Raw genomic sequence first — 19,218 nt, forward strand, 5'->3', positions numbered from 1 at the left:
ATTTTCAGCTGTTGGTCTGAAATTTCAGCTGGAAGTTGGGTTTTGTGGATTTCTAAAGTTTTGAAACTCTCCAAGACATTGTTGGTGCAATGGTCAAGGGGGAGTTTTACCTAATTGTCAAGGGGGAGTTGACTTTTAGGGGGAGTTTTTACTCCAAAATACTTTTGAGGATTAGTGATATGGGATTATCACTAAGTTGATTGTTGAGTTTAGTATCAAGGGGGAAATTAAGAGTTTCAATGAAAGGTATGAGACTTTCATTAGGAAGAAACTCTTGACCTTGATACCCTCCTTTTCCCTTTTTGATGTGTGTCAAAAAGGGGAGAGTGTTCATTGGAGAATTATTGGAGAACCCAAGTTAGGTTATCGGGTTAACCTAAGCTAGGGGAAGAATATCAAGGAATGTTCGAGGAAGAACATTGGAATTCTTTTTGATGTGTGTCAAAAAGGGGGAGAATTATTGGAGAACCCAAGTTAGGTTATCGGGTTAACCTAAGGGGAGAATGAATTAGGTTATCGGGTTAACCTAAGGGGAGAATGTCCAGAGAATGTTCAAGGAAAGAACATTGGACATTGGAAGATGACACTGGAAAACCTAAGTTAGGTTATCGGGTTAACCTAACTTGATTATGGGTTTTGTCAAACATCAAAAAGGGGGAGATTGTTGGTGCAACCTTAGGTCAAGGTTGACCTGGTTGACCCGACTCGAGGTGACTTGACTCGAGTTGTATTTTGATGTTTGACTTGGGAAGATTGTCGGTGCAACCTTAGGTCAAGGTTGACCTAGTTGAGTTGCATATTGATGTTTGACACTCGTGAGAGAGTTCTATTCTTGATGTTTGACAAGAATAGGTGTTTGGGAGATTGTAGGTGCAACCTTAGGTCAAGGTTGACCTGGTTGACCTGATTCGGGAAAAGTCCAAGCAGGGAGCTTGGCACGCGAAAAGTCCAAGTATGGAGACTTGGCACTGGAAAAGTCCAAGCAGGGAGCTTGGCACGCGAGAAGTCCAAGTGTGGAGACTTGGCATGGGAAAAGTCCAAGTATGGAGACTTGGCACTGGAAAAGTCCAAGTATGGAGACTTGGCACGGAAAAGTCAAGCAGGGAGCTTGGCACGAGGGAAAGACCTAACTGGGATGTTAGGCAGGTGGAAAAGTCCTGGTGAGTGAAGTCAGGCAGTGGGAAAGTCCTAACTGGGATATTAGGCAGTTGGAAAGTCCTGGTGAGTGAAGCCAGGCAGTGAGAAAGTCCTAACTGGGATGTTAGGCAGTGTGGAAATCCTGGTGAGTGAAGCCAGGTGGAAAGTCCTGGTGAGTGAAGCCGGGCAAGGGAAAATCCAGATAGATCAAAGGTAATCGAACATCTAGTGTTGAGAAGTCCAAGTGAGTGAAGCTTGGCATATGGAGTCGGAGAGGGCTCGGTAGCTCGTTCTCCGAGCTAGGTTAGAGAGGGCACTCTAAACCTAGGAGTTGGATCGGTCTGCAGACCGACCGATCAGAACTTCTCGATCGGTGCGGTGACCGATCGATTCTAATGCATCTGTGTGGAGTTCTGATCGGTCCCCGAACCGATCAGCGTCCGTCACGAGAAAGAAGCCTGATCGGTCCAGGGACCGATCAGTGTATGCCTGATCGGTCTCCACGAATGATCGAGACGAGTGCGCTCACAGGCTGGAGCCGGATCGATCCGGGACCGATCAGGCCTGATCGGTCCCCACGACCGTCGAGGCATCGATCGGTGAAGCTCGATCGGTCAGTTCTAAGCCGTTGCGTTGCAACGCTAGTTTCTTCGCCGTCTTCTTCGCAGTATAAAGGGGTGAGAGCCGCATTACTTCTTCTTCTTCTTCTTCTCTGCCGCCACTCTGGTGTTTGAGCTTTGTTGAGCTCTTCTTCGCAAGCTTCGCGTGAGCTTCATTCCACGACTGGATCAGCTGCTGCTGAGTTGCTTGTCGGCATCCGTCCGTGAAGTTGTTGCTTTATCTGGGACTTCAGTCGACAACGAGAAGGCAAGCTAGTGTTGTTGCATTCATATTGTTTTGTATTTCTTGTTGTATCTCGTGTACTCTTTGCTTGCTGTTGCAAGATTTTGTGGCGAGGTTTCTCCACCCAGAAGGAGTATATTTTAGCCGGGTTTCCAGGGATTCATCCACCGACGGATTGATAGGGCTCGTCCACCTTACGGACACGCCGAGGAGTAGGAGTATCATCTCCGAACCTCGTACATCGCTGTGTTAAGGTTTGATATTCTTCCTTTCGTTTCTAGTTTATTTTTCCGCTGCGCTAACGAAGTGTAGGAAGAAACGCGAGCGATTTGGGGTCGGCTATTCACACCCCCCTCTCTAGCCGTACGAAGAGATCCTAACATTTGCAACCTGAAATTTCTACATTTTCTTTTATATTTTCAGTTGTTTTGCATTTTGTTTTGCTTTGCTTGCATTCAATTTTTACTTATGTCTTGCATTTTTTCCTTGATTTGTTTGGTAGATTTGGTTTTGACTGTCACTTGACTGTCTTTTGAAACATGTGGCATATTGAGAACATCATTCCTCACTTCTGCTGACTTGTCTACAAGTAAAATTATTTGCACATTTATATCTTGATTCATGATATTTTGAATATAACGCTAGTATGTTTAGTATATCACTTTTCTCTATCTTAAGTAGCATGATATGAGCTAAGTATTGTACGAAAACAAATTCAAGTTTTGTCTTAACCTTAAGGATTCTATTATCACTTTACTTGAACTTGAATAGTTGATATCATTGGAATAATCATGATTCATCATATTTGTTTAGTACTTAGTTCTTATGTTGATTTCTCAAACTACATCTTGGTTACTGGACGATGCTCGAATCTTGTAAACTCATTTGGAAAAATCAAAATATCCGAACATTTGCACTTAAATGCATTTGTGTTTAAGTATTGCATCTTGCAATCACTAAAAAAAGGAAAAAAAATGAATAAGGGATATAAAAAATAGTTGTTGTGCGTGGAAACAAGCAAGTTACCTTTGAGACCGAGTTAGGTTACATGTTTCTCTTGATATTGAGAACGCCTTTGAGACCTTGGGTTAATTGAGGAATATGAAACAAGTATATGGCAGGTAAGTGTCTATCATCGAGAACATTAGAAACTCGATTGGATGAAAACTTGACTAGGACAAAGATTGAAACTTGAAGAGTTTGGGTCACTTATTGCACTATGAACAAGAAACTTATGCTTAGGTCATACTTGAGTTATTTCCATGATCATGTTTATCAATGAAACTTGTAGATAGAGTTAGGAAAGTGTACTAGGGATTATGATGCATTATATAACACATGAGTTTAGATTGCGACATTTTGCTTGAGGACAAGCAAAGATTTAAGTTTGGGGGTATGATGTGCGTAGATTATATACACTTATTTAGCATGTTGTGACGCACATTCATATATTTTATGCATGCTTTGTCTATGCACTTTCATACTCTTAGTCTTACTTTCAGCATAATTACTCTTCTTTGTTCGGAGATATGCTCTTATGTATTTTCTGCTTACAGTAGTTGAATATGGAGAGGAAACGATGTTCATGGCCAATCCTGTCAACAAAGGAAGGAAGACAGCACTGGCCATGTGAGCCACACGGTCATGCCAAAGAAGCAAGGAGGAAAATAACCTTGGTCGTGTGGTGCAGATAGGTCGTGTAGCTTTACCAGAGGAGGAGGATGACATGGCCATGTGGATCCACACGGCAGTGTCATCCCAGCAATTTTTTCAGCACACGGCCGTATAAATCTACACAGTAGTGCAATGACTCTAGAGTGAAAGCAAGCTCGGGTCGTGTGTGCCACACGGTCGTGCAAGGTTTCCAAAAGCCAAGAATGGTCTGGTCATGTGAGCCACACGACCGTGTAAGCTATCCAGAGTTGCAGCAGAACACAGCCGTGTAGATCTACACGGTTGTGTTACCTTGGCCGAGAGCAAGACTTGTGAGGTCGTGTGAGAGCCACACGGTCGTGGCACGGGTCGTGTGGTGCCCGTGTCCTGCTCTATATAAGGGGGTTTCTTCCCCTTTCAAAGGGAGGAGACTCTCCCTTTTGGGGAGATTCAACTTGGGGTTGTTCTTCATCCTCTCCAGCATTGTTCCAACGATCCTAAGCCATCTCCACCTCCGCATCGACTCCAAAAGCTAAGGATTGGTTCCGAAGATCACTCATCGTCTCTAGATAAGCATATTCTCTCTTCTCATTGGGGATTGGAATGTTTATAATCTCTTTGTCTTCGGATCTATATCTGTGTACTATGGTGTAGATTCATTGTTCTAGGATTAAAGGAGTAATTATGGTGTGATTTGATGTATGAATCTAATGGATATGCCAATTTCCTATTTAGATGATGTTGATGTGTTTTGTATCTATTTGATCTTGTGTGGATGCTTGTGTTTGGATCTAATTACCATGTTTGATTGAATGTTTCTGAGGTTTTTGGATCCCGTAGAGGGATACCCTAGATCATATGATCAAGCGGCGTTTGTGATAGACTTCCTCGCTAACGGACGTCTAGGGGATCACCTTGAAAGGTGAAGTTAGTCTCTACAAGGAGGTGGGATAATTGAATGTATTTAGTTCCTGCACTTTTATGTGAATTGAGTGGTATTGTATTTTTGTGTTGTATGACCGAGGGACATTGGTGACAGGCTGCCTCGCTAACAGACTTCATAGGGATCATAATCATTTAATCGCTAGAGGTGTAGATCGAAGTCCCTTGTCAGTTGTCTTCTGCAGGAGAAAACCAGCAACTTCCTACAAATGTATGTCAATTGAGGATATGAATTGGAGAACCATGCTACATCAATGAATATCACAACAAAACTGAATTCCTAGAACACTCACCAAACCATATACTTCATTTACTTTCCTAGTTCCATTTCTAGTTGCTACTTAGTTCATTCCTTACCTTGTTGATTGTTTAGCTAATTCTACGTGAGACATCTCTTGTGCTTATAACCAGTTCCTGTGGGATCAATATCTTTTTATTATTGACGACGAAACCGTGCACTTGCGGTTGCGTAATAGAAAAACAAGAGCTAAGAGAATAAAGCATTAGTAATCGGGCCAGGGATGGGTCCTCGACACAGGTACTCTGATGCTCAAGTCAGGTAAGTGGTTGAAGAAGAAAATGAAGAGTAGAGATGATAAATAGTGAACTATGATGACAAAGTTTACCTACACCTATAGGTGGAGAACTCTTATATAGTGTTATTTTTCCTCTCTGCACAAATATTGATGTATTACCAAAATAGGACTGATCGTTTTATCATTCTGACAACTTTTCTGAAATAGATCCATCATTTCTGTGCTTTGTAGGATAGAAGCTTTCGTTGTACGATTCGCGCGGAGCATATCCCCTTGATTTTCTAATAATGGTTATACAAGATGTCAAAATGGAATATTAGGTCGTTAATCTGATGGGTCATTAATATGTTTTATCGGTAGGCCGACCGAGCCCCCTTTAACACCTGGACCTTGTTCTTGAATGGGGTCAGTTGGCTAAAGAGTGTTAACCATCTCAAGAACTCAGTTTCTTTGAGGACTCGGCCCCTTGGAGGACTCGGCCCCTTGGAGGACTCAGCTCTTTTGAGGACTTGACCCTTTTGAAGGCTCAGCTTATGATTTCGTCAACCTGGAGGACTCGAGATCTGATATGGTAAAAGCTCTGATCGATCGAATTATTCTGTTGGTCCCTGTGACCGTGCCACTTGGTTCTGAATTGAATTAGGACTCGACTCAAGATTCCGTCGAGCCGGGAGGACTCGGGGATCCGATCGGACAAGAGGTCTGATCGGCTAGAATATTCGTCCGAACCGTACGCCCATGTCGGCCCTGAGTGTTGACCCCTTTTTGACTTTGACCGCTACATCAGCCAGCTTCCTTGATTTTGGCCCTGACATTAGGGGCTCTACCTTATTCGCCGTATCAAACTACTACAGTGATGGCACACTCAATGTCCTCGAGCCCAATGAGAAGTATATCTGCTGGTAGAAGATTCGAGTATCATGCCAATTCATTGCAATGAATCCCCTCTTACAGCATCAAGATCATTGCAGTGTGTCAAGCTCTATATATAGCAGCAACCTTTTCGTAAAAATGGCAAATGATTCTGTATCCGTCAGAGATTTTTATGCGACTTCCAATTGATAAGTCCTATAAAATGATCTCAAAAATTTCAAATTATCTATCCTTAAAAATTATCTTAACTTCCACAACAATGGAGAAGGCAGTATATGGAATTAATCAATGACTCGACTTTATATGACGATTTATTTTTACAGCAAGCTTTGAATATATCCAACAATTTTGATGTATCTCTGATTTGTGCATGCATCAAGATCTAGTACATCAAAGTTAAATAGAAAGGAATGGAAAGCAAGTAATTAAGAAGAAGACTTAATAGACAAAAAGGACAATTCACTGCCTAATCACCATGCCTAAGTGCTGTATAAGATTTGAACATAAGTCAGGTTAGATGTTAGTTTTGGTTGGACTAAATTGAGACATGTAAAGTTCCAAATGGTTCATGACAGGCAAAATTGAAAAGACCAAGTTAGGCACAACACAACCAAATTAGGGTTAGGATGTATTGAGCATACCCTAATTTTGTGTTAGCTTCAACTATAAGTGGCCCGACTATGTTGACACCTCTATAGGTGGATGAATCAACTTCCATCCAACAAAATCTACTGTGTTGTTGCTTGATAGACTCATTAATTTTTCTATATATAGGGGTCAGTATATATTTCCTTGTTCTTACTCTTAAACAACCCCAAGAAAGCTAGGACATTTTGCAATAGCAACAAAGACTTATTCTTCTTCCTTTAGTGGTCTATTTAGCACTAATCTAGTGATCATAGTATAGAAGGGAGGTTGGTAATATATTTTTGATTTGTTCAAAAATGATGACGATATAGCATACCTTCATACCGTAATCAATGATCTCTATTATGTTTACATAATCTTGATGTTTGTAGCACATGTGTATTTATAGGCAAAATGCACCAATGTTGTTGATCCTAAAATATTCATGTAGAAGTGAGATGTGAGTTGATGGAATTGAAGTATGACAACTCAATGAATTGACTAACCCTAAGGCAAGATCTACAAGTTGTCAATATCTACAACGTAACCTTAAAATCTATTGCTATTTAATGAACAACTACTATGCAAATTTAATATTAACTCACTATTTTACAAACAATACAAAAAAAACCAATAAAATAGCTATGAATTATTAGCGACAAAATTAAAATTCGTAGTTAAATAGCGTTATTTGTGACTAAATATCAGATTGTTGCAAATAGCAATATTTCAAACTTTTTTTTACAAAAAAATTATATGTTAACGATGATTTATACAATTTGTCTCTACTATACTTGGCGGGTCCCGTTTCTAAAGAAGGATTAGCGACGAATTATACCTTTTTCGTCGCTAAACCTTACGATCAGCAACGAATATGAATGTTTTCGTCGCGAATCTCTTAGCGGCAAAAATATATTCGTCACTAACATATGTAAAAAACCCTACCCTCGACGCTGCACTCTTTCTTCCTCCACTTCTTCTCCAACCCCTGACGCCGCACTTCTCCTCCGAAGACTCTTCCCACTGTTCCTTGCTCCGACGACTCTTCCCTACTTCTCCCTGGTTCGGTGATTGCCTTGCTTATGCTCCGACCGACCTTCCTATTCCAACCCTCCCCCGAATCTTTTATTGCATAGTAGAAGTTTTTCAAGTATTTTTTTTAGTATTTTTAATCATTAGATGGTAATCTCAAGGATATCTTGATATTTAGATGATGATTTTAGGATTATTTGATCTATAGAATAGATAATTTTAGGATTTTTGATACTAGATGATCTCTAGAGTTTTGGATACTAGTCATTTTGATCTCTAGTATTTTCAATATTTAAAATCATAATTTTAAGATTATTTTGTTATTAAATGATAATTTTAGGAATATTTTGATACTTAGATGATGACTTTAGGGTTTTTTATGTTTAGATGATAATTTTTGGGTTATTTTGATCTTTAGATGGTAGTTTTAGGGTTTTTCTTCCTTCAATATTTTTAATCATAATTTTAAGATTATTTTAATATTTATTTAGGGTTATTTTGTTTCTTATTAGAGTTATTTATTAAATAATATGAATTTTTTTATATGTTTAACCAGGTTTTATAAATATGGATAAAAATTAGATAATAATTGAGAACGAGATTAGTTCTGAATATATAAATGAGCTGAATCAGTTTTTAAAAATGATAGAAAATTATATGATAAGTTTGAATTTATCCAAAATTTATTGTCCATGTCGAAGGTGTGACAACTTGTTTAAATACGAGTTGGATTACGTTCAAGGACATCTTTATAGGTGGGGATTTGACAAATTATACAAAGTTTGGAACTTTCATAGAGAAGATGCTACATCATCTATTAATATAAATATTCTTAATGAAGAGGAACATGATTATGATTTTAAAGATGATTTTGAAGACATGTTTACTAATTTAAGAAATATAGAAAATATCAACACCAATAGGCCTCAATTAGATGATATTAATGCAGATGATATTAGATAAAGTTATACATCAATGTTCGAAGAAGTATAAAAAGAGTTGTATAACACTTGTATTAATTTTTCTGTTTTCAGTTTTTTGGTCAAGTTAATGCATGTGAAGGTGTTAAATGGGTGGAGCAATAAATCTTTTGATATGTTACTTCAGTTATTGCAAGAGGCATTTCCCAAACCGAATGTGATTCCAAATTCTCATTGTGAAGCAAAGAAAATGTTAAAAGAGTTAGGATTGGCATATGAGAAGATACATGCATGTAAGAATGATTGTATATTATTTTAGGATAAGCATGAGAATAAGGATACATATCCAGTGTGTAAGGAGCCCAAATACAAGTATGATGGGATGAATAAGAAAAAGAATGCTCAAAAAATTCTTTGATATTTTCCTCTGAAGCCTAGACTTAAGCGATTTTTTATTGCAAAACATACAGCAAAAGATATGAGATGAATAAAGAAAAACAGGTTGAAACAGATTGTGTATTAAAGCACCCAGCACATAAAATATTTGCTAGTGATCTACAAAATATTCGCTTAGGATTAAATACTGATGGTTTTAATCCGTTTGGAAACATGTCAAATGTTTATAGTATGTGACCTCTTATACTTGTGAATTATAATTCACCACCATAGAAAATGATGAAGTCATTTTAATTCCTGGGCCTAAATCACCTAGAAAAGAGATAGATGTATGCTTACGACCTTTGATTAACGAACTGAAAGAACTATGGGATGATGGGGGTGGAAGCATATGATGCATCGACTAAACAATGTCTCTTTTAATTCTTGGGCCTAAATCACCTAGGAAAGAGATAAATGTATACTTACGACTTTTGATTAACTAACTGAAAGAGCTATGGGATGATGGGGTGGAAGCATATGATGCATCGACTGAATAAGCATTTTAATTACATGCTGTTGTGATGTGGATCATTCATGACTTTTCAACATATGGACCAGTATCTAGATGGAGCACAAAGGGTTATAAAGCATGTCTAGTGTGTCTTGATGAAGTTAAATCTTAAAGATTACGAAGTAAAATATGCTACACATGCCACCATTGATTCTTGAATGTACAACACCTATGGTGTAAAAATAAGAATTTCAATGAAAAGGTTGAACAAGGACCACCACGAACATTTAGTGGTTATGATATTTTAGCACAATTAGATGCATTACCCCAAGTGACATTTAATAAGGATCCTACATTAAGTAAAAAGCAACAGCGATCTTTGGATGATACAAATTGGGTAAAGAAGTCTATATTTTTTGAGTTAAAGTATTGGCTAGATTTAAAGTTGAGACATAATTTTGATATGATGCACGTTGAAAAAAATATCTGTGATTCTTTGGTTGGCACATTATTTACTATAGATGGAAAGTCAGGATACATTTAAAGCAATGTTAGACTCATAAGATATGAGGATTAGAAGTGAATTGCATTTAAAGAAAGTTAGTGACGAATTTAGTAAATCATATGTAAGTTACACATTGACATTAGAAGAAAGACATGAATTTTTATCAATTTTTAAAATCCATGAAGTTTCCTGATGGATATACTGCTAATATATCTAAAAATGTGAATGCAAATGATGGAAAATTACATGGACTAAAATCACTGATTGTCATATCTTGTTGCAAACAATACTTCCAGCGGTGATACGGAAAATCTTTCCAAAAGATATATGCGACACACTAATTGAGTTATGTGATTTTTTTCAAAAAGATAACTGCAAGATCTTTACACATAGTGGACTTATGCAAAATGGAGGAGAAAATAGTCTTTGTATTGTATAAGATGGAATGAATATTTCCTCCAGTATTTTTTAACATTATAGTTCATTTGGTAGTTTATTTACCCCGTGAAGCCATGTTACTTGGACCTATTTTTTCACGATAGATGTATCCCTCTGAATGATATTTGGGTAGACTAAGAAAATATGTTTGTAATAAAACAAGACCTAAAGGATCTATTACAAAGGAATATATTACAAATGAGGCATTGACTTTCAATTCCTTGTATATGAATCAAATTGAAACATGATTTAGTAGTCTAGAACGAAACAAAGATATTCAACTAGTAATATGCAATTTAAGTGTTTTCTCACAACAAACAAGAATGGTTGGCAACTAACATAATCTAAAATTGCCTTTGACTTTGTATAAGAAATCACATTGGTATATTCTCAACAATTGTAAAGAAGTTGACCAATATAAGAAGTAAGTTTTTCAATGATGTAATTTTATTGTTTATATTTCATTATAAAATTATAATTTAAATATTTATTTATATAGTGAACATCTACAACTTCTGTCACATAAAGTTCATTCAAATCAACTTCTCCAATATCATGAGAGACTTTCCATAGTGGTTTAGAGATAGAATGATAAAATTAAAAAATTTAACAAATTCAGAAAGCACAAACGAGTTGTACTATTTAACAATGAGACATGATGTTGAAGTTTAATTATATGATGCATGCATTGTAAATGGTATTCGATACCATACGAGGTCCTGTGATTCTCGCAGAACTACTCAGAATAGTGGGGTTAACATAACATCCTCTGATGATGATGACGATTTGGATTTTTTTTTTAGAGTGTTGAAGGATGTTTTTGGTGTGAATGGTTCTAATGTAATCCAAAAAAAAATATCAATGGTTAAAGAGTTTAGTCTTTTATGTATTGACACTTCTAAAACATAGTACGTTGATGACCCATTCATTTTGGCCAATCAAGCAAACCAAGTTTATTATTTAAATGATATAAACCGTGGAGGTCATTAGAAGATAATACAAAAGGTTCAACACCGAGAAATATACGAAGTAACTAAAGTTGATGAAGTATCTGAAGAAATTGAATCAGAAAATAATTTCAATATTGAGACTAACTAAGATATTTCTTTTAATGAAGCAATTTTAGTAGTTGATGAAGACTTAGAGATATCCCAACTTTGTAGATTAAATGTTGAGCATCAACATATAAATATGTCAAATGCACAAGTAGAGCTAGTTAGGGATGCTCTAAGTTTTCTTAACGATGAGGATGAAGATACTGAAATTGATAGTGATACAAATGGTCAAATATCTCTTTCAGATTATGGAGGTGATTAATTTTTATTTACATGTATTTATGTTTTTCTTCATTTTTAATTCATTTATATAAGATAAAGTTATATTACTTATAGATACCTACATATGTTGATGCACCTGGAGCATTAGATTCCTTGATTCATGATTCATCTTCAGCTCCACCTCCTCCTCGATCTTAGACTTTGATGTTGTGGACTTTTGGATATAAACTTGATGTTGTGAAGTTTATTTCTTGTAGACTTTGATGTTGTGAATTTTTTGTTGTGAAATTGATGTTTTGAACTTGTTACTTGTTGTGTACTTTATTTGTTGTGTTACTTGTTATTAGACTTTGATGTTGAGTACTTACATCTCTTGTTTGTGAATGTTGCTAGAGTTGTGAACTTTATTTATGTTGAAGTATGAGTTGTTTGTGAGTTTATTTGTGAATTTGTTATTAGAGTTAGTACTTGTATAAGTTTGTGAATATTGTTGTTAGAGTTGTGATTGTTGTGAATAATGTTATTAGAGTTATGATGATTGTATGAGTTTGTAAATTTGTATACAAAATGAAAACAATTTTTTTTAAAAAAAAAATAGTTAGCGATGAATTTATCATAATTAGTCACTAACATGTGTTGTTAGCGACGAAATATCCAAAATCGTCACTAACCCCTTAGACGTATTGCAACTTATCGTAAATGTTTGCAATGAATTATGATAGGTCTAGCGATGAAAAAATTGCCCGTAAACTTTAGCGATGAATGGGAAATAAAATCATTGCTAATATATATTTTAGCGATGAAAAATGGCTAAATCGTCGCAACATATTTAGCGACGCATTCATTTCAATTTGTCACTAATAATTATTTAGCGACGGAAACTCTTAAATCATCGCAAACTATTTAGCGACGAATAGTGTTGGGTTAGCGATGCTTTGTGTACCATCGTTAAACAATTTGCGACAAAATATAAAAAATCATCGCTAATTTATGTTTACGACGAACTTATAACGATGATACTAATGACGAAAATATATCATTGCAAATATTTGTTAGTGACGAATATCAATATGTTAGCAATGAAATATTGCATCGCTAAATATCAATTTTCTTGTAGTGAAATATGACCTGTTCAACTTGATGGTTCAACAACTTGAACATTAATTGTCTCAAATGCTACTGTTAGAGTGTATCTGAGTTTGACACACCTAGCAAAAGACGGACAAAATTGTATGACCTCACAGTCCCTTGTCAAATAGCTTGTGCATCTCAAAAAATGTTAGGATATGAAAAAAAAACTTCATGATTGTATAAAACCAAGTGACTTATATCATAGTTTCACATACTTAAGTTTAGGAAGGAAATAGATTTATTCATATTCTAACTTAATCTACCCTAATAATAAATATATATCCAAAGAAGTCCTTCCATTTAAAATTAATGTAATTACAATTTAATTATTCTATATCAAATGTCAACACTTAATCCTAGTAATTTTGTGGTGTTTTATGTATAATGGATTAGGTCTCATAAGAAAATCAATGTATGAATATGTTGATCTTGCAATAGTTAAAATACAGATAGACAGAATTTAATGGACTTGATTATAGTAGCTTTCTTATTTCTCATTCATTGTTTCATGTATGAACAGTGTTTAAGAATATATCTGAGAAATTTGTTTAGCTTATACCATATATAAACCTACTTAATGTTCCAACAACATGACTCGGACAGAAGTCAAAACTAAAGTGGACTGGCTGAAAAGACTTAATACTTATCTCGTCTGCATGGGACCCAGGGTTTATTATAAATTCCACTTCATATAGGCTTGGCAGTTGACCAAGGTAATCTATAAATTTTAACTAGAAAAAAGAAACCGTGATTTGGATGTTCAGTCTCTCAGTATTCATTTTCTTGATTTCTACAAGGCTATATGACTTGGAAAGAATTATAAAATTAATTGGTTAACTTTTGGGCGAAAAGCATCTTCAATAAATAGGATAGACTTAACTTCTTTTGTTCTTCAAATTAAAGAAGCCAAAAATTTGCACTCAACTAATCAAACAGATAACAACTTCAGAAAGAAAGGAAGTCTATATAAGTACACTTAGAAAGATTGTCTGTTAAGACGAGAAAAAATTTAAAGAACGTACCATGGAGACTGTGAAAAGAGTTTTTCCTTAGCTTTCTTCAATTAAATATAGCCTCAACATTGACCAAAGAACGAGAATCCACCTCAGCGAGGTCCCATGGAAGTCCAACCACATACATCAAGTGACAAGCCATAGGAAGGCCAGTTCAATAAATTTTCCAACAAACAACTGGTCCGTGAAATCTGTCAATCATTGAGGGAACTTTAAAAAAATATATCAAATTGAAAAACAAAAAGGCAAGTAAAATTTATAGAAAATGAAGCAAGCTTTGTAATACAATCATAAATGTTAGAAAAAGGTTAATTGGTAAAAGAGTAAAGTATTAGAATCACACACATTTTTCAATTCGTTTAGCGAAGTGGTCCATAGAAATCATGGTCTTTGAGAAAATTCATGATCACGACAATAGTTTAATTATCGATAGAAATAAAAAGCAAATACTGTATTTATGTAATCATAATAACTATGAATTTTCTTCCCTTCATTACGTAGAATAATATTCTACCAAGGATGAACGATACACCTTTTGTGCTCCAATTGCAGTCTGCCTTTGACTGGGGAAGAATAAATTTTTGTCTCATCTACGTTAGACCTATCCAGCATACTGCATACAATCACAATATATTTCTTTACAAAAATAAAAGATGTTAAGATTTTATACAGATAACCGTAACCAAAAGCTACTTAACTTGATCATTCCTGCATATATACTACCTTTTCTTACTTCTGGTCAAGTTTAATTTGATTTCATGATGGTGATATTGTGCAATTGTGTCTGTTTGATAAGGTGCAAAAATCTACAGAAATTAGATTAAAGTGAAGTTTGTTGTATCCTATATACTTCAAGAAAACTAAAGTAAGCAATATCTTGACCAGATTCTATGCTAGGAATAACATCAGTAAAGATATAGGATGCTCTTCAATTTTTTATGCCTCAAGAAATAGTTTTAACCGAGATTTATTATATCTAGAAAAGAACATGTTAATCTTATAACAAGAAAATTTTTTATTAGACAGCATGACCAGAAAAGGAGCTACAAGAAGTTTTATTCTTAACTCAAATGGCAAAATATGTTCTCCGAGCTGTTTCATTAATAATTGATCTAGCTTGAACGTCCACCACAGAAGCAATGCCCTCCTCCCCAAGGTCTAGATCTTCCTCATAGCCACACACATCCAACCGACAAGCCAATGGCCAATCGACTCAATAAATATATATTTCCATCAAACAACTGGAAACGCAAGTGGTGATGGATTTCTACTACGTATGTGGAACAAAATATAGAACTACTTAGGAACAAACAAGAGGGTACTTTTGAATCCTGGAACGAAAAAACATAAAGACAATGATGGATTACCAACTTGGGACGCATATAATGGAGTACCGTGGGGAGGCCAGAAAGCAGTACTTCATCTTCATATCTACACAGATAAATAGAATAAAACAAAACAAACAAATAGCAAAGTAATTCGTTTTAAGAATTTGTACAGAAAGGGGGTATTTGGGGTCGAATAAAGAGGGTATTTAGATGAGGTTATTTTGATCAGAAGAATAAAGAGAACGAAAAAGAGTGGTTTCCGTTCAACTCCTTCAACTGGCAGAAACTACATGTAGCTCCTTCGATTCCATTCCCCAATACCCGATGCCTACTGCTCACCTCAAAAGTCACGCTTGGAGGCCAAGTTCACCGAGGATTGGCTTTTTCTTTTTCGATTTTTCTGGGTTCTCGTTCCCAGTCTCATCCAAACCGGTATGAAACAGGCAAAAATAGAAGAGTCCACATTTAGAAACAAGTACACCCTGCAATCACATGCGGAACGCACCTCGGAAACCCACTCCGACAAGACTTCTCAGGGTGAATCAGTCGAGATGCCCAACATAAAATAAGGTGAGGATAAGACAGTCCATACGACCAAAGCTCGAGGAGGAAACAGGACCCAAAAAAAAAAAAAAAAAGTAAAATAAAATATCAAAAAGGATACAAACTGCTCGAACGTATGTGGATCGATCGATCTACCCCACACCCTTCGTCATTTCCTCGCTTGTGGATCTGGGCAGTCGTCGCAGAGATCTTCGGGATGACAAACAGAGCAGTGAGCACGCAACAGCGACGGCACCGACGCCGATGATGCCCTCCCCCGCTGCGTGCTCACTCTCTTCTGTCAACCCAAATAAACCTCTCAAACCCAAAACCAAAAGGACAATCCCAAATCTTACACAAATCTCACAAAATAAAAACAGAAAAATAAGCCACGAACAAATGAAAGACGCATGAACCAGAACGCAGCATCTCGATCTCTCGCATCCTCCTCCGCTTCCAGTCCGATCGCTTCCTCTCCTTCTGCTCGTCCAATTCTAGGTTTCGCTCGCCTCCTTTTATCGCCGGGTCGCACGTGCGGCGTTTCCGTCTGGTACGAAATTTCAATTTCCATTCATTTCGGGTGCAAAAAGTAAAAATATTCTAACTACTACGTCGGCGTCGTACCAACACAGAGCGAGTAGACGTCCGCCAGCACGGAAGGAGAGGGAAAGAAACGTTCTCGGGGGATTCTACAGCGCTGTCGATCTCCCATTGGTCCACTCTCCCTGACCACACGCATCTGCCCTTGCACGCATCCTGGCGCCCGCCCCACCGTTCGCTTTCCTTGACACGAATCTTGGCGCGGCTCCGGATGATTATCAGTCCCAACCAAAACGATATTACATTTTGAGAATTTCGAATCAAACGAGGGAATGTGATTCGTGATCTGATTAGATTTTGGATTAACTTAATGATGGATTAATTACGACAAAGACATCTCACCGGCCAAGCGGGGAATCTAGATTTGGAAGGGATTAATTAGACGATTAGAGGGAGAGACAATAATTAAATGGCATGTAATTATGTCTTAAGTCTTTAAAGTGGATGGAGTGACGTGTCATAATGTCCATTTGATCGTCACGGGAATAATGCGAAAAGGAGAGGCTAAATTATTCGAAAAATAGGAAAGAAATAATATACCTTAACTTTTTTAATGCCTTTTGCATTATCATTATTATTTTTAATTGTTGAGGTTAGAGTATTTAATAAATTTAATTCATTTCGAAAGGAGACAAGATAGGACCGGAGGAATGAGGATAGCTACGTGTTGACAAAGATGCGGGGACAAATGAGATTAGAGTTTCTTAATTTTGTGCAAGTGGATGACAGAAAATTTATACGCTAAGGGCATCTTCAATAATTAAATCTTTCAATAAATTTTTTTTGTAGTTTTTAATATACCATATCAATATCACATCACAAGTATAAAAAGTTTTTAAAATATCTTCAATGGTTAAACCTTTCAATAAATTTTTTTATAATTTTCAATATGCCATATCATGTCACATCACAAACATAAACATCTACTATATCTCCACAATGAAAAAACTTCCATACAATTTTTTATGTGTGTCCTATATTATAAATCATATATTGTTATTTATTAATTTTTTATTTAATATATCTATATTATTTTCATTTAATATTTTAATTAATTTATGATTTTGATTTTATTTATTTATAATTTTTAATTAATAAATTTATGATTTTAGTTTAATTATAATCATTTCTATATTTTTAACTTATCTCAAATATAGTTATTTTTAAAAGAAAAAAAATCATTTTAATTATTATTAACTATTTATGAAATAAAATATTATAATTAAATATTACACCAAATAATTTATTTTTAATTATTTAGAAATAATCACTTTCAAGAGAAAAAAATAGATTTAAAAACTCAAATATATTTTTAAATTAAAAATCCCAAACTTCACTTACACAATCATAAAATCTCTTTTTAATTAGATTTTTCAATTTTACAAATCTTTCACAAAATTTGCATCGGAGATTCTCGTCATCAGCGTAAGTTACTTAATTTGTGGGTCCTACATTACAAATCATACATCTTTATTTTTATTTTTTTCATCTAATATCTCTATATAATTTTACTGAATATTTTATTTAATTCTCATCTTTAAATTAATTTATTTGTAATTTTTAATTAATAAATTAATAAACTTATGATTTTTAATTTAATTTAATTTGTAATTTTTATTTAATATTTAATTAACTTATGAATTTTAATTTAATTATAGTCATTTGTATTTTTTTTAACTTACCAAATATATTTATTTTCAAAAGAAAAATGTATAATTTAACTATTAAATAAAATACTTAATGATTTTAAAAAATCAAACATGCAATATTAATTTTTCAATGATTAATGGCTCCATCTTCAAGAGAAAAAAGCAGGTTTGAAATATCAAACCTGCTCTTAAAATAAAAACCTCAAAGCTTATGTCTCCACTCATTAGAGTTTTTTTGTTGAGCTTTTACAACTTTACAAACCTGTTAAAAAAGCTGCATTGGAGATGCTCTAATAACTAAAAGTATTAAAAAGTATTATATTAATGCAAATGTGATTTACGGTGTAGCTATGAATGAAGATGAAATTATAACTACTTGGATAAAAGAGAGGGAATGCACAATTATAATTAGGTTGTGCTTGATTGGGAGTTATTTTGGATAATCTTGATTATCCATCCAAGATAATCAATAAATAATAACTTATTTGTTTGAAGATTTTAATAAATAACTTAGTTTAATATTTTATTATATTACCCTCAGTTACAAAACAAGCCAACTATACTTAACTCTACGTTTTTTTACTTTTTTCTTTTTCACGTTTTTCTTTATTTATATGTATTTTTTATTTTGTTTGTTTTTTTGATGTTTTTCATTTTTTAAGTTTTTTTTACTTTTTTATTTTTTATTTTTTAAGTTTTTTTATTTTTAAACTTTTTAACGTTTTTTTGTTTTTTAAAGTTTTTTTTATGTTTTTTTACATTTTTTTATTTTTAAGTTTTATTATTTTATTTTTTTACGTTTTTTTGTTTTTTTAATTTTTTATGTTTTTACATTTTTTCCCTATTTTTTTTATTTTTTTTATGTTTTTAAGGTTTTTTTTATTATTTTTTTACATTTTATTTTATTTTTTTATTTTTTAGTGATATTTATTTTTTCCTCAATTTTTCTATTTTTTTTTTATGTTTTCTATTTTTAAATTTTTTTTACAATTTTTTATTTTTAAATTATTTTTTAATGGTTTTTTAAAAATTTTAATTTTAATTTTTATATTTTTCTATTTTTTCTTTATACTTTTATTTTTTTTTGTCATATTTTTCTCTTAGCCGAGAGTATTTTGGGTAAAAAAAATTCGTTAATCCCAGAATTAAGAAAAACCTCAGTTTTCTGAGATTTTCTGATTTTTGGTTGCATGCCCCTTTTGTTGACGTGTCGGACATGGAACATTACTCTGGAATGATCAATTACCTAAATCAAATAGGGTGCGTTTGGTTCAGGGTTATT

Source organism: Zingiber officinale, chromosome 2B (genome assembly GCF_018446385.1).
Source record: "Zingiber officinale cultivar Zhangliang chromosome 2B, Zo_v1.1, whole genome shotgun sequence".
Taxonomy (NCBI): domain Eukaryota; kingdom Viridiplantae; phylum Streptophyta; class Magnoliopsida; order Zingiberales; family Zingiberaceae; genus Zingiber; species Zingiber officinale.